Source organism: Gallus gallus, chromosome 18, assembly GCF_016699485.2.
Source record: "Gallus gallus isolate bGalGal1 chromosome 18, bGalGal1.mat.broiler.GRCg7b, whole genome shotgun sequence".
Lineage (NCBI taxonomy): Eukaryota > Metazoa > Chordata > Aves > Galliformes > Phasianidae > Gallus > Gallus gallus.
The window spans coordinates 410,709-423,396 of record NC_052549.1 but is presented as its reverse complement, the minus strand read 5'-3'; the positions used below and the strand labels follow the sequence as shown (position 1 = coordinate 423,396).

Below are 12,688 nucleotides of genomic sequence, written 5' to 3'. Positions count from 1 at the left end.
ACGGTGGCGTGGGGCGAGTTCTTGTGTCAAACAGGATCTACCGGTCGTCAACCCGTTGTGACTGGGCCTGATCCCCTGGTTGACCTTTAATTAATCCCAACATTATCCATCCCATAACCTACCCTGGCACTGAGGTAAGGTGCAGTCCATCTGGCCCCGTGGACTCGGGCATCCAGCTTTTGGAGCAGGTCCAAAACCATCTAATTGTGGATTATGCATGGCCTATTCGGGTCCCCATTCCTATCTACCAGCACAGGGGACTGTGTTCCCAGGAAGTAATGAGTCTTGCTATTAAAGACTGAGGCAACGAAGGCATTAAGTACCTCAGCCTTGTCCTGATCCTTGGTCACCAAGTTGCCCTCGGCATCCAAGAAGGGATGGAGATTCTCCCTAGCCCTCCTCTTGCTGTTGATGTATTTACAGAAATATTTATTGTTGCCCTTTACCTTGGTGGCCAAGCTCAGTTCTAGCTGGGCTTTGGCTTTTCTAATTTTGTCCCTGCACATATTTGCTACGTACCTGTAATCATCATAAGTAGCTTGCCCACTCTTCCACAGACCATAATCTGTGGAATCCGCTCCTGCACCTTTAAAATTACTTCCTGAAAGTATTGCCAGCCTTCCTGGGCTCCCACGCCCTCCAAAAGTACTTCCAAAGGGAACCTCTCAACCATGGTCCTAAAGAGGTTCAAGTTTGCTCTCCGGAAGTCCAAGGTGGCAGTTCTGCTGACTCCCCTCCGTGGTTCAGCAAGAATTGAGATATCTAGCATCTCACGATCACTTTGCCCCAGGCGGCCTCCAGCCTTGACATCCCCCACAAGACCTTCTCTGTTAACAAACAGCAGGATTTTGCTTCCCCTTGCTGGCTGCGTCACCAGCTGTGTCAGGAAGTGATCTCCCACACACTCGAGGAACCTCTGGGACGGTTCCCTATCTGCTGTATTATAAATCCAGCAGATGTCTGGGACTTTGCAATAGCCCACAAGAACAAGGGGAGAGACCTTGAGACCTCATGCGGCTGTCTCTAAAGTGTCTTGCCCACCTCTTCATCCTGGTTGGGTGGCCTGTAGCACACTCCCACGATAAGGTCAGTCTTACTGGCCTTTGCTTTTATTCTGACCTAGAAGCTCTCAACCCTATCATCGCCATCCTTCATCTCCAGCCATTCCCATTCTTTCTTAACGTAGAGGGCTGCACCACTGCCTTTCCTGCCTTGCCTCTCTCTTTTGAAAAGTCGCTAGCCATCCATCACAGCACTCCAGCTGTGTGAGTCATTCCACCTCGTTTCTGTGATTTCCAAGTGATTTTTCTCCTGTTGTTTGATTCCAACAAAAGCCACTTAGGATTATTTTTGTTGTTTTTATTTTTTTAATGGCAGGCATTGTGTTTAACTTAAAAAACTTAAAAAATGAACGGACGAAGAATAGCTTTGTTTGCATTCTGGTGACTGCTGAGGCTTTGGCTGACGACAGCTTTCAGCTGCACCTGAACTAGGCTGGATTTGTCTCCTGCTCTCCATAGGTGAGTATTTCTCTTGCAGACCTTTGAATCAATGATTCCCCTGCTATTTGTCTCTTCTGGTTGCTGGAGAGAAGAGCTGCAATGTCACATCCTGATCCGTAAGGTGCTCAAGCTTGGTGATTGTCAGTAATTCAGGATATGCTTGCTTTTCTTTAAGTGAACTAAGGGATAAGCTATCATGCTGTGCCATTTCTTTTCCTGTGCGTAATGCCAAGGGATAGGGCTGCAGGTGCCTGCTGGTTCACGGGACATCCCAGAGCTTTGTACACAGCTTAAGTGATGGAACAGGAAAGACTCCAATATGGTAAAAACGTGATTTCTAGTGTTTTGGTACGTATATTCAAGTCAGTATGGGTCCATTTCAGACAGCATCGTCTCACATCTGTTTGTTGTCTCATATCAAACGCATTTTTACTGATTTGGCTACATACATACTCCACCCATAGTTTGCGTATTGTCTTCTTAGGGTGAGGTTTGCCTGCTGAACAGCGATACAAAAGAAGCTTAAATTACAGAAGCAGAGAAGCAGAGACAGTCTAGAGGCTCAATACAGTAGGGATCAGTTAGAGTATTACTTTGAAGTTGTTGTGTTCTGGGTCTTAGGTGGGATGAGAGACGGGTGTGAATGTTACAGCCAAGTGTTTTTCCCTGGTTCATTGCTCACCTGCTGCCATGCAAGCCAGCTCTTCTTTTCCCTGCCTCTGCTTTTCTTGTTGCATGCATATGCATCGCAAAATCTCTGAACAGATTTATTTTCACGTTTTAACAGTGTATAGCTAGAAGTGGGGCTTATCTCATCATCTGATGGAGATTGGTTGTGTATGGGGGAGTTTGCACGAATTATTAGCACCTCACCAAAAGCAAGGAACAGAAAAAGAAAGAAAAAAACACCAAACCACCCTAAAAGCTGCATAAATGACTATAGCTGAGCCAGCAGGAAATATTACCTGCAGTTTGCAGAGTCCTCATTTTGCTCAGCACTGACTGGATGGGGTTAACAGTGACCACTAATGAAGGAGCTCTGCTACCTGTCTGAGCAGTGCTCCAGTCTTTGTTGCTGCGTTATGAATGCACTGCTCCTCCTGCCACATTTCTTCACGCCCTCGGTTGTTATCTGAGCAGTGGTAGCCCCCACGAGCGATGCAGTCAGTGCCTGCTTGCTCCAGGTGCTCCATAAGCACAGCAGAAGGATGCCAGGGGGCTTGCAGGCAGTGTGTGCATGCTGTTGCTCTCTCCAAGAAGCCCCTGTTTTGGCTAGCTGCAGAAGAAACCATTTTTTCCTTGGTCGGATCCTTGCAAACGCAGTGCAAGTGTACAGAACGGTACGGTGTCTAGCTGTCTTTTCGCAGTACGTGCAATGAGGTTATCTATTTTTCAGGCAGAGAAGTGCGTCCAGGCAGTTTGGAGAACTGCTGGCTCAGGCTTCACCTCCACTAATCCAAGTTCAGTCACTTTCCTCTGAAGAACCTGCATCAAGCCGTGGTTTTAAGCTGCAGATGGAGTTCTTCTCGCAGGACTGAAGTGCTGAAGCTCTCTGAGCTCCGAAGGCACCCTGAACTCATGTGAGTGTGACTGGCTGCTTTGCTTTTGGCAAGAGACCCTTTAGAGCCCCAGAGTGCGCTGTGCAGAGTCTCTAAGGAGAGGACTCCTGAGGCCGAATTTATTTGTATCCCACAGGAGGCTTTTTCTTGGTTGGCAACGTGCTTAAAAAAGAAAGAAATGCAAATGGGCATTTCCACGTGACTGTATTCTGCTCAGTGCAGTGTCTGCCTGTGTTGCAGACTGAGCTCCGTGGCATTGCAAAGAATGCACCAAAGTAAGTAGTGCAGGAGAGCATTTTTTCCAGTTAGAATGTTGGCCTTCCAAAGCAGGCCTGCCTTGGTTGCACTGGCTTGCATCTCAGCTGGTGTTCTGTTGTCAGGGTTCCCGTATTTCTAGCGGTTGTCAGGGCGGTGGCTCATGACATCGTAAGGCCGTGGCGATGTGACGGTAAGAATGTCCCATGTCAAGTACAAGATGGCTGTGTGGGACGAGGGGAAGCCATGGCCTGACAGCTGCCCTTCTGGTCAGCAGTGGAATTCTGCGGGGTCCATTAGAAGGCCATTTCTCTGTAATGCTTTCTCTGTTGGTTCCAGTCAAGATGTGGCCGTTGTATGAAGTAAGTTTGTGGTTGCTGTGAAGCTGGGAGGAATGTTGACTGCCTTGGGGGTTGAGAGGCCTTGCAGCAAGATGTGGAGAAATGTGAGGGTGGTCCCCATCTGCACGAAGAAGAGCAAGCGCTGCGTTCTGCACCTGGGATGCGGCAGCCCTGGCTGTACGTACAGCGTGGGGGGGGCGAGGGGCTGGAGATCAGCCCTGCCAAAAGGGAGGGATCTGGGCGTTGTGGTTGCTGACAACTTGAATCTGAGCTGGCAGTGTGCCCTGGGCACAGGGTTTGAGTTTGGGTGGTCCTTTGGGGAGCCAGGGGTTGGACTTGATGGTCCCTGTGTCCTTTAAGAAGGCCGAATAGTCTTTCAGTGATTGTTCTGGGCAGCTCACACCACTGGGTGTATAATTCATTTCACTTGGAATTTCAGGGTCAGACATAAATGTTATTATCTGCTTTAGAGAAAGAAGTGGGAGGCTGAACTGATATTTGGAAAAATGAAAAATGTTTAAAATGTTTTTTGCAAGATAAGCCCTCAGCAAACAGTCGTCCTGTTCCACTTTTGGCCAGTCTCAGATGCTTGTCTTCCAGAATGTCTGCGTGTGGATGAATCACAACAGGATCCTGGGAACTTTTAAGAAAGGTAGGAAGGAGGAACCGGGGAACTACAGGCTGGTGAGCCTCACCTCTGTGCCTGGGAAGATCATGGAGCAGATCCTCCTAGGAGCTATGTTAAGGCACACATGAGACAAAGAGATCCGAGACAGCCAGCATGGCTTCACCAAGAGCAGATTGTGCCTGACCAATCTGGTGGCCTTCTGTAGTGGAGTGATGGCTTTGGTCGACGGGGGAAGGGTGGTGGATATCATCTACCTGGACTTCTACAGAGCCTTTGACATGGTCCCTCAGCACATCCTTCTCTCTAAATTAAAGAGGTATAGATTGGAAGGATGGACTGTTCAGTGGAGTAGGATTTGGCTGGCTGGACACAGCCAAAGGGTTGTGACGAATGGTTTTGTGCCAGGGTGGAGGCTGATCACAAGCAGTGTCCCTCAGGGGTTGGTCTTGGGACCTGTGCTCCTCAGCATCTTCATCAGTGACACAGACAATGGCATCGAGTGCACCCTCAGCAAGTTTGCAGATGATACAAACTGGGCAGTGCAGTCGATAGTCTGGAAGGAAGGGAAGCCATCCAGAGGGACCTGGACAGGCTGGAGAGGCTGTGGGTGTCCCATCCCTGGAGGCATTCAAGGCCAAGCTACCCATGTTTGCCTTCTGTAGTTATCAGTGGGGCAAGAGGAAAATGAAGAGTACAATGAAGTACAGAGTGCTTTTCTTGTCTTGTTCAACTGCAAGTTCCTGTTTTCTCAAAGGCAAAAACAATTAAGGCTCAGCAAAAACAATTAAGGCTCAGCAAAAACAGTTAAGGCAGTCATTGTAAGTATTAATTTCTGATGATGGTGGCTGCCTGTGTTCGGAGGTCACACTTAGTTGAAGCACACTGCGCCTGTGGAAATTCTGCTGAGCAATTAGCAAAAATACCCTTGTCATTAGGAAGAAACAAGAACACTGTTGTCCATAAAGTAATCAGTGGCGTTTAAGCAAGTGACACCTCTTTGTTTTACAGGAGAAAAAAACGACAGGTGAGCCTAACATATTAATTAACTGAGAACAAAACGTTAGGAAGGACAAGACTGTGCTTGAGTTTTCCCAGTAATGAGTGCCTGAATTCCAGAGTGGGTTTCTGAATCTTTGTTTCATCCTACGGGTCCTATGAAGGACTGTGCCATCATTGTAATCTGCATCAGAAATGCCTCCTTTCTCAGTGCAAATCCTGCCATTGGATTAAGGGCAAAAATAATGTGCAGAGTAGGACTTCTATAGTACTCCATATTATAGAACTCTAAAGACAGACTATAATACTCTATATTACAGGGACTCTAAAAACAGACTGCTTCAACACACTTGGAATCAGCACACCTTTGAATCTGATGCAAAGAGATGCATGTTTGGTTGTTTTGTTTTGTTTGTTTTTTTAAATCTCTTTGAACAGCCAGATCAAGTAGCTGAGCAGCCTCGTTCCAGCTTTTCTGTAAAACTTGAGTCATGAGGAGTGCTTTCTCTAACAGTGGTAGTGTTGGGACACACGCTTCTCTTTTTGCCACAGACTGAGCATTGTTCTCTCTCCTTCTTCATATCTTGCAGGAAAGATTGCTTCACGTGTAATGAAAAGCTAGTGTCCAGAAGATCACTGCGGCCAGATGCCAATTTTGATGCCCTCGTCAGTAAGACTTGTCCAAGCCCTGATGTATGTGAAACTCATCAGGAGGGAATGCTGGCAAGAATCAGCTAACACAGTAGCAGCAAGCTTTCAGTGACAGCGTTAAGGAAGGGTGACGATTCAGGCTGGGAGCAGGTATGTCATCACCTGACTTGACCACATGTAACTTGATGCTAGAAATACACCACGTCCTCCCTCCCTGCATGGCAAGAGATGGCTCTCTTCTCCTGCAAAGGCAGCCGAAGTAACTTCTGTGTGCTGACTAGAGAGAGAAAACTTGGTGTCACTCCTTGCAAGTCCTGTGGCAGCCAGATATTGTGTGATGAGAGTTGCTGTCTATTTACTGTGTTTGGTTTCTTTGCTTTGCCATGCTGTACACGAGTAAAGGAAATGAATGGAATACGAGATGGTGACCTTGTTTTGTTTGCTTTGTTTTCCTTGCTTGGTTGTTTTTCCTCCTATTGCTTTTCAGTAGTGCGCCTTTTGCTTTGCTTTCCATTGTCTTTGTGTCTGTTTTGTTGGCTCTTTGTCTTAGCTGTTTCTTTCTTTGCATTAGCTTCTTCCTCCCAGAGGAGAGCATTCCTTGCCTTTTCAGAGGATGGTTCTTGGCTTTGCTTGGAGTTTCTCCCTTGCTCTTCATTCTTGGTTGCCTTACCTGGCTTTGCCTTCCTTGTCCCCTTGCCCCGGCCTTGCTCTTCCTTTGCCTTCACTTACCTGATGTGCTCTCTCCCTTGATTGTTCTGTTCTGTCTGTTCCTTTCTGGCTTCTTGAACTGCAGCCTCCTCTCTGGGCTTTCCTGCCGTGCTTGATGCATTTGCAGCTCCTTGGAGTTTCCCAGGTGGGTCCACGCCTCCTGGGCCTCCTTGCCTCTTCCCTTGTGGTGCTCTTGTGGCTTTTTCTCCAGCTGGCTGGATCCACTGCGGGCCTATTGCCCCATTTTCTCGGCATTGGTGTATGTAGATTGTTCTATGTCATCTTCCCAGGCCTAGATGCTGAGTTTTTGCCTCTTCCAGACTCTGTTGTCATCTTTGCTTTTCCGTGAGAGTGTATTCTGTTCTGTTATCGTTGGTTGCTTGTTTTTGAATTTGGTGTTTGTTGTTGTTTCATTTATTGTTGTTGGCTTTCTTTGATGTGCGTGGGGTTTTTTGTTCTTTTTTTCAGTTTGGTGCTCTTTTTCTTTTTTTTTTGCTGTTCATTTCTTTGCACTGTATTTTTTTCCTAGTAGCGTTTCTTTTCCTTTCTCTTGTACTAGAAATTTTAGCTCCTAACACTAATCCAAATGTATAAACCACAAGTCTGAACTCTAAATCACACAGGTGTATGGGAACTGTATAATCACAGCCTGACCCCCTGTTTGACTACCTGAGGCGAGTGCTGAGTCAGCTGCAGGGGCACAGGTGATGGCAGTTTGACCTGAGTGACCGTAAGGGGTGGACCCTGGCTGCAGCCCTGCTAGACCCCATGTAAGGGCTGACTCCCAAGGAGGAAGGATCTCTATCTGGAGGTCACCCTTAGTGGAGCCCTTCTGCGCGCCCAGGGTACGGGTAAGCTTTTTATGTCATTCCTCCTTTGGAAACGCGCTCATCTCTCTGGTCCTTTACCTATTTGCCTTACAATCTGTTTGCCCTGCACACAGGTAATGTTTAACCCTCCTAATGGGTAGCCCTTATCTTTTTCTGTAAATGCAACAGGGATAGGGTTAGCCCTCATCAAGTAAGGGCCACCCTTAGTCCTAACAGCTAAGGGTAGCCCTGAAGGATTCCCATTTTGGTTATGGTTAACTCTAATCGGATGTGGTAACCGTTGACCTGTCACTGAAGGGAAGCCCTTCATCCTAACCTACTATGGTAACTCTTCATCCTAAACGCTAGCCTCTAACAGTAACCTTTAAGCCAATCCTTAGGGGTTTTCCTTCAGCCTTTGCACTGACTGAACTTGGTAGCATTTCCACGTGAAGCCTTATCTAATGCAGTAACCCGCCAATCTGATGCCAAAGGGTAACGGTCCGCAGTTAGTAGTAAGACTAAATAGTAGCACTTAACCGTAATCCAGCAGGGGATGAGGGCGAGCTTGTCTTCTGCCAGGGCGAGCGGCTGCGGGCAGTGCATCTCCCAGCTGAGGTGCCTGTAAACATCTGCCAGCTGTCCTTGTGGACGGCCCGTCATCGTCATGGAAACTGATTGTAACAGCACAAAGGTTCCAGGAGCGTGGGTGATGTCAGCTGTGACATCCTCTGGGGGGCCTGGAGCCGCCCTTTTTTGGCCTTGCAGCCCATCAAGCCAAAGCCTGCTGTCCTGCACGTGGTCCCACCGGGCAGAAACTCTTGGGACGTAGGAAGGTTCAGGGGAGGGGACAGATGCCTGAGGGCATTCTTTGATTCCATCCCAAGAGTTGTTTTGTCTTTGTTCTTTCCATGTCGTGTGGTTTTCCTTTGCTTTTCCTTTTGCTATTTAACATCTTTTCTTTCTTTTATGCTTCTTTCTCTGTTGCTATGCCTTGCATTGCATTGCATTGCTTTGGTTATTTGTTTTTTTTTCCCTTTGTTTCGGGCCAAGCCGCAGGGGCTGCTAGGGCAATGTCCTCACTTGGAGGGGGAGGCTGGGTTTCCCATCTGAGGGCTTCATGCACAAATAGCAAGGAAAACTCAGACACAGAGCAATCCTAAGCAAAGGCACGCCTTTTCTGAGACACTGTCTCAAGCTCCCTGAGCTCTTTTTTCCTACGAGGTAACTCCCCTGCTTTTTTCCATCTCTTATTACAACAAGAGAGATTTCCATCGCTCTTACAACAGCTCGCCAAATAATGTTCTTACCCACAGAAGCTTTCCCTTTTCCCTTTTCTCAGTAAGAGTCGCTTGAATCCCGGGCTGATTCCCTAAAACCAAGTGTAATTGTTCTCCTTCCCAGAAACCAGTCACCAACAGAAGTTGTCCTGTTAGCCCACATCCACCCAAAATCCCTCAAATACACTATTCTTACAGCCAAACCAGACCATTTTCTGTTCAGTTGCAGTGCACTTACGGACCGTATTTCTAGTCTTGTTCCTGCTGAGGTAGTGGTAAAGAAACCCCAGTCTGCCTGACAGCAATACACTGCTCAGAGTAAAGCTGCTGGAGCACACAAAATGCTGTCAGGCGTCCGAGCTGAGCAACAGACTTCATTCCTGAATTGCACAGCTACCAGTAGAAGTGACCTCCACGCTGTTTGGCCTGTCCAAGGAGTTCACAGCAGCTCTGAGTACCCCCATTTCTACACAGAGTGGTATCCCCCGTCGGCTATCAGCTGCTACTGTAAGCCTTTCTGCTGCTTGAAGCCAGAGGGGCCAGACCCAGCTGGCCCTTAGGGACCTCCTTTGACCCAGGCCTCCAACGGAAGTGTACCACTGGTTAACCCAGAATGGCAACTGTAGACCAAGGCTATCACAGGCACAGTTTTCCCTTAGCCAGGGAGCGGAAAGGGACTCAGTCCAGTAAATGAAGATGGAACTGCTTACCCCTTTGTGAGGAGGAGGGCTCACACCATACTAAACAAGAGCAGAATTTGAAGCAGTGATCCTTCCCTTGGGGCAGCCAGCCCTGAAATGAGGTGAGGGAGGGGTGGAACCAGGCTGCACCCCTTTGTCATCCAGGTGAGTTGCTTCCCTCTTTTTGCTCCTGAGCAGAACAAGATTTGATGAGGAGGAAAGCCTGTGAAGTCCAAAAAGACTGCTTTCCTACTTCCTTCCCGTTTGTGTTAGCTGGCTGTCACGGAGTGATCTAGATCAGTGTATGCCTGTGGCGGGGCAGTGGGCCTGTTTTCCTGTGTTTGGCTTTGCGATGATGCTGTCTTGAGTTCATGTGCTGGACTCTTGTATTTCGTGTCTTTGTTTTGCTTTGCTCTGTTTTCCTTGTTGTTTGACGTTCTTTTGTCAGTCTTGCTTTATTGCTGCTCCTGTGTTGCAATACCTTTGTTATGTTCAGATGTGGTGATTGATACTTTTCCCTTTCCCATTCTTGGAACTCTTTTCTCCCTCCTTCAGGGTGTTCCTCTTTGTTTCTCGGCTTTTCAGGTGATTTTGCTTTGCCTTCCTTGGCTTTTTGGAACTTGGGAAAAGGTACCGAGGTGCATGGATATGTAGAAGAAAAGCTCTCCTGCTGTGGCTGGGAGGTGATGCAAAGGAGGCCTCCCGAGCAAGCACCACAAAGGCAGCTTGCTTCTCCAGAGGCTGCAGCATAAGCTCGTGTTCCTTGTGGAGGACTCCGTTGTGCATCTGCAGGAGCTGCTTTGGCATGGAGGATTTTGTGGAGTTGCTGCCAGTCGTTGCTCGGATGAAGTGAGGCTTTTGTCCTTGTATCTGTGCAGGAAAGCAGTGCGGAGGGAACGTGTGTGGTGAGATGCTGAGGAGAGATTGCCTTCCTTGCCCCAGCAGGCTGCTTGTGTCCTGGTGATGCACGGTGACGAGAAGGCTGCTGTTCTGTGAGTAAGCCTGCCACGTGGGAGTAATGGTTGTGGCCTTTTGGGCAAGTCTCTGAGGAGAGGTCTTTGGGCAGGCTGGTTGTTTTGCTGGGCAAGTGCTGTTTCAGTTGTTTGTTGCCGTGCTTGGTTGGTGCTTGTTTGAGAAATAGTGGTCCTGTAGACGAGCAGTGCTCTGGCAGCAGGGGAGTGAGAAATGTCATGTCCACCCAGTCTTCTCCACGAGCCTTACGCTGCCTTTCCCCAGTGTCTGTAAATGGCTGTAGAAATGGCAGGGGGAGAAATGGGGAAGAGGGGAGGTGCGGTTTCTGTGCATGCTGTGTCCACGGAGCAGGTGTGAGCTCCTAAGAGCTGGGAGCCCTGCAGAGCGTCCTGGGTTTGTTTTGCTTCCTTGTTGGAGCTGTTGGGATGCTTTTGTGGGTGCTTTGTGCGTTTGAAGTCCCTGTGAACTCTGCTGAGACCAGTGGTGTCCTAGGGAGAGCCCCGCTGCCCCCTTTTTGTTCGGGCTGTTTTCTTCCCTCGGGAGGTTAAAAGGGCCTTCAGAAACCCAGCAGTACAACTTGCTGCTGCTCCAGCCTGTCAAGTGGAGATGATGAAGTGTGACCGCCACTGGGGCAGGGAGGAGAGCAGCTAAGAAATGGTGTTCCCGTAGACTGTGTGGAGCTTGTTCTTGTGAAACGGTCCCTTGTGCTGCCAGAATCTCTCTGACTTTCAGCCATGGCCTCTTCCTCCTGGCTTTCAAGATGTTCAGAGGCATTGCTAAGAAAGAAAGAGCAGAGCTCTTCCTAGGCCATGGCCGAGTTCACCTTTCCAGGTGTATGCCAGAGCATGAAGCATGGTCAACAAGGACGGGGTAGCAGGAGCTGGAAACAGGGGAAGCTTCCACAGAGCCCCCCGCTGGAGTCCCAGGGTGATGAGCTGAAGCTGATCTTGGCAGCATGAAAGGTGGTTTTCCGGGATGTGTGCCGTATAGGGCTCAGGGCTGTCACTGGGGTTGCTTTCACAGGACACCCCCCAGCCCAGCTCAGGACCCCTGGTGAGTCTGTGGGTGACAAATGTGTCACTGAGAGACAGCATCAGGGTGGGAATGCGGGGACCATAGTGCCCAGGGCAGAGCCAAGCGGTGCTGGGGGGGTCACCCCCGAGGAGAAAGTCTCCCCCACGGGAGAAATGGATTGCTTAGCTCCCCACTAAGCTCCCATTGCCTCCCAGTATTGTCTAGAGTCTTCTTGTGCAAACTCAGTGCCCCCCAGTGCTGCCTGGCACCACCCCAGTGGTGTCTGCGGCCCTGAATAGCCTCCCAGTGCCCTGCAGTGGGCTTCCCAGTGCCTCCAGTACTGCCCAGTGCCCCCAGCTCAACACACCCACTGCTCACTGCGTGACCATCTCCTTCCCCAGGAACAGCACAAGGCAACAGAGACGTTGACAGCAGCGATGGAGATGGAGATGTTCAGAGTGGAGGAGCTGTTGGCTCGCTGCAGCCACCCCAGCATCCCCGGAGGTGGGCACGGGGGAGCCTGGGGGGGGGCTTTAGTGCTGCACAAACGACTGCAGGCAGAGGTGTAGGAAAGCGAACGCCATACGTTTAATAATTTAACGTACAACACAGCAAATAAATGACGATATTCCCAACCATTTCCCACCCTAACAATTGTTTCTGATCCCACCCCCTACAATTCCCACCCTCTAATCAATTTCCCACCCCGCAATCAATTGCTCACAACCCACCCTCCTCCCCCCTTCCCCCCGCTCCCTCCCACCAATAGTTCCCTCCCTCTGCAGAAAACCTCCCAGCCCCCCAAATTCCCACCCCAACAATTCCTTCCTCCAAATTCCAACAACTTGGGAGTGTAACGTGATCAGAGTACAATTTCTCCCCCAGAATTGCCACCCCACAGAATTCCCTCCCCCTCCCCCCATCTTCAATGCCAGCAGTTACAGAATGTCCAATCATTTTTGATGCCAACCATCTCCCACGGCAGCCATTTCTCACCCCAGCAGTTCCCCACCCCCCAAATTCCCACCCCAACAATATCACAGTACAGCCATTTCATTTCTAACCTCAGAAAGATCCCAGTGCCTTAAGAATTCCAGCACCAAATTCCCACCCCCCACCCCGGATTCCCACCCCAACAATATCTCAGTACAGCCATTTCCAACCTCAGGAAGATCCCAACACCCCATGAATTCCCACCCCAAGAGTTCCCTCCCCCCACCCCGGATTCCCACCCCAACAATATCACAGTACAGCCATTTCATTTCCAACCCCAAAAAGATCCGAGCACCCCAA

General features: G+C 49.3%; 1 long non-coding RNA gene across 6 annotated transcripts; it reads left to right on the top strand.

Moving 5' to 3' along the window:
• Window positions 1–1,450: 1,450 nt before the first annotated feature.
• On the top strand, window positions 1,451–7,325 carry LOC121107164. 6 transcript variants are annotated; one of them, XR_005840796.2, is made up of 6 exons: window positions 1,451–1,520; window positions 2,899–3,082; window positions 3,198–3,336; window positions 3,442–3,834; window positions 4,194–4,309; window positions 5,872–6,352. It is a non-coding gene; the product is annotated as an uncharacterized LOC121107164 (long non-coding RNA). The 6 variants fall into 6 exon arrangements; XR_005840797.2 differs by lacking the exon at window positions 1,451–1,520 and having other exon boundaries at window positions 2,494–3,082; window positions 3,442–3,509; window positions 3,656–4,309; XR_005840794.2 differs by having other exon boundaries at window positions 1,460–1,520; window positions 3,198–4,309.
• Window positions 7,326–12,688: the final 5,363 nt, after the last annotated feature.